This window comes from Durio zibethinus, chromosome 14, assembly GCF_047325235.1.
Source record: "Durio zibethinus cultivar Kanyao isolate XHJ-2024 chromosome 14, ASM4732523v1, whole genome shotgun sequence".
Lineage (NCBI taxonomy): Eukaryota > Viridiplantae > Streptophyta > Magnoliopsida > Malvales > Malvaceae > Durio > Durio zibethinus.
Window position 1 is genome coordinate 18,497,778 of NC_143175.1, and position 3,726 is coordinate 18,501,503.

General features: G+C 29.8%; 1 pseudogene; it reads left to right on the forward strand.

Annotated features, from left to right (window-relative positions):
- The first annotated feature begins 2,407 nt into the window (after window positions 1-2,407).
- Window positions 2,408-3,051, forward strand: LOC149515101 (uncharacterized; annotated as a pseudogene).
- Window positions 3,052-3,726: the final 675 nt, after the last annotated feature.

The window sequence follows — 3,726 nt, forward strand, 5'->3', positions numbered from 1 at the left end:
ATTGAGTACTGTCTACGTTAGCAATAGAGTTTTAATATTCATAATATCAAGTAGCTAATAAATTACTTTACTATAAAGAGTTTTCGTTTTCTATAAGTACTGGTCTTATTATTATCTTTTGTTTAAAACATAGTAAACTTAAGTATTGTACATGTTCGTTTTCATATAAATTATTTATATACATTTGTTCTGACAATGTAGCAAGTACTAAATGGATATGAGTTGGATGCAAACATCAAGATTAAGTCAAGAGTACAAAGATAAAGTGAAAATTTTTTTTAATTTTGCATTTAAGAATACAAGTAAAGATAATATGATATTATGCCCATGTGTAAAGTGTGCTAATATCGAGTGGCAAATGCGTCAAGTTGTTTTTGAATATTTAATTTGTATTGAATTTCTTTTGGGATATATTAATTGGTATTTTCATAAAGAGTCTGTACCATCAAGGTCTTTCACTAGAGTTTCTTCAACTTTAAGAGCTCTCAAACACCAACATGATCCTTTTATAACAGATGACATTGAAGGCATGTTGCGAGATGCTTTTAGCATTCATAACCAACATTTTCATAATCTTTCTCCCTAAAATGAAGGATTTAATTAGTCCAAATTAAAATGAATGAATTTGGTAAACCTGGGATCGGTATACATGACCAACAACCTAGAGAAAAAGTATCAAAGTTTTATAAGTTGCTTGAGGATATGAATGAAGAACTTTATGAAAGATCGAAACATTCCAAGTTATCTTTCTGTGTTCATCTTTTCACTTAAAATGCTTATGTGGATGGATGGAAAACTCTTTGACTTTATTATTAAAGTTTATGAAAAAAATGCTTACCTTTTGCAAAATTTTTTTAATATTGTAAGGAATCAAAGAAGATGATTAAGGACTTAGGTCTCAAAAATGAAAAAAATTCATAGTTGTCCTAATGATTGCTGTTGTATTAGGGTGATAGAAAAAATCAAAAAATCTTGTCATTTGTGTGATATTTCTCATTGGGTGGACAAAAACCCCAATGAAATGTTGAATAAGAATGGTGATGAGGTATGTGTTAAAAAAAACCCTGATAAGGTTTTACGTTATTTTTCATTAATACCAAGACTTCAACGACTCTTCATGTCTTCCAAAACTATAGATTCAATAAGGTGGCATCATGAGAAGTGGATAGATGATGGATCATTGAGGCATCCTATAGATTCTTTGGTATGAGAATCATTTTATTCTAGGTTTTCATACTTTGCATCTAATCTTCGAAATGTTACGCTTGGACTAGCATCTGATGGATTTAACTCGTTCAAAATGATGAATACTTCTTATAGTATTTGGCCAATTATACTGATTCATTATAATTTGTCACCATGGATTGCTATGAAGCAACAATCATTTATATTATCTATGATAATTCCTAGGTAAAAAGGTCTAGATAATGATATAAACATTTACTTACAATCTCTTATTAAAGAGTTAAAGCAATTATAGGAAGGAGTTAAGACCTATGATGCATCAAAAAAATAAAACTTCGATATACATTCTGCTTTATTATGGACTATCAACGATTTTCCTGCTTATAGAAATTTTTTTGGTTGGAGTACAAAAGATTGTTATGCTTATCCATGTTGTACTGCATAGAGATGTTCGAAGTGGTTACCTAATGCTAGAAAATTTTGTTATATGAGACATCATCGATGGTTAGATGATAATCATCAATTTAGATTCAAAAAATAATTCTTTGATAGAACTGAAGAGTTGAAGAGATCGCATTTACCAATTAGTGAGTTTAATATCTTGTCAAAGTTAAAAGATATCAATTTCACTTATAAAAAAATGATTTCATCAAGGAAAAGAGTGAGGGACATCTTTGAAGGTATCTGACCTCATATTACTAAAGTTGGTAATACCGATACTGAAGTTGGTGATCTTGATGTTCAAAATGATGAAAAAGATGATAAAAAAGATGACCCCAATAAGTTTGAGTTATGAAAAAAAAGAAGTATCTTTTTTAAGTTACCTTATTAGGAATATAATTTATTACACCATAACCTTGATTTGACGCACATAGAGAAGAATGTTTGTGAAAATTTTATCAAGATAATTCTCAATATGAATAAAAGATCCAAGAAAGATTGAATAAGTCAGCTTGACCTAGTTGATATGGGGATTCGCCCTAACCTTTATCTGAAGTTGCTTCATAATGGCAAATATCGATTACTTGCTGTTTATTTTGAGATTTCTAAAGTTAAAAAAGATGTGTTTTGCGAGGTTTTGAAAAATGTCAAAGTTTCAGATGGCTATACGTCAAATATATCGAGATGCGTGAATCTTAAAAAGTAAAAGCTTTTATCATTGAAGTCATATGATTATCACATTTTGATACAAGACTTACTTTCAATTGCTTTACATTCATTAATGTCAAAGCAAGTCACTTCTATGGTAATTGAATTGAGTAACATATTTAAATCTCTATGTGGGAAATGTATGAATGTGAAAGAGCTTGACAAACTTCAAGATCAAGCTGAAATTACTTTATATCATTTAGAGAAGATCTTCCCTCCAAACTTTTTCACTATTATGATGTATTTGATTATCCACCTTTCATATGAAACAACAGTCGGTGGGCCAGTTTATTATCGTTGGATGTATCCTATCGAAAAGTATCATTTATTAATAGATTGATTACATTTTTATTGATGATCAAGCCACTCTACTTAAAAAGATATATGACTAATGTTTTATGCTATAGGTTTTTGGAGAGGTTAAAGTCTTATTGTCGCAACAAACGCTATCCGAAAGATTCTATTGCTGAAGGATATTTAACCAAAGAGTGTATGACATTTTATTCTCGTTATTTGAAATATGTTGAAATGAGATTTAATAGACCATCAAGAAATGTTGGTTTGTAGCATACTGACTCTGCCTATAGTTATCTTTTTCAAAGTTTTGGACAACTAATAGGCAAAGCTGAAATGATGGAGTTAGATGATAAATCTGGGGCATAAGCACATCGATATGTTATTTTTCATCATGACTCAATTGAATTGTTTCGCATGTAAGTTTTTTAGCAAGAAAATTATTCATTACATTAAGCACAATTTATTGTCTTTTTTTATTGTTAATACTTTATCATGATGCTTTTGTAGTGAGTATAAAAATAATTTGAGAGCTCCTGCACATTATTAATGATCAAACGCTCGAGAGCTTAATAAGTTGTTCATAAAAAACTTTCATGAATGGTTAGGAGCAACTGTAAGTAATGCCATACTTCCCATTATAAGAAATCTACATAGAATGCTTACGGTATAACTAACATTAATAACATATATATATTTATTCCACTTTTATAGGTTTGGAGTGGAAGGTTTGTTAGTGAAGAGGTAAAGTGTCTTTCACACGGTTCGAAATGGATTATGAAATGATACAAAGGTTTCATCATCAATGGATTTAGATTTCACACTAAATCCCGTGAGAGATTTAAAAGTACATAAAATTCAAGAGTTGTTCTAACTTCATCAACTATTAGCTATACTAGTGCTAGGGACACAAACCTTTTAGAGGAAAATATTGACTATTATGGCATGATTAATGACATAATTGAGTTGGATTATTATGGCAAGTGGAAAGTTGCCTTATTTTAATGTGATTGGGCTAGTGTGAATAGTGCAAAAGGTATTAAGAAAGATTATTATGGATTTACACTCGTGAATTTTTCTTGATTAATTCACATTGGA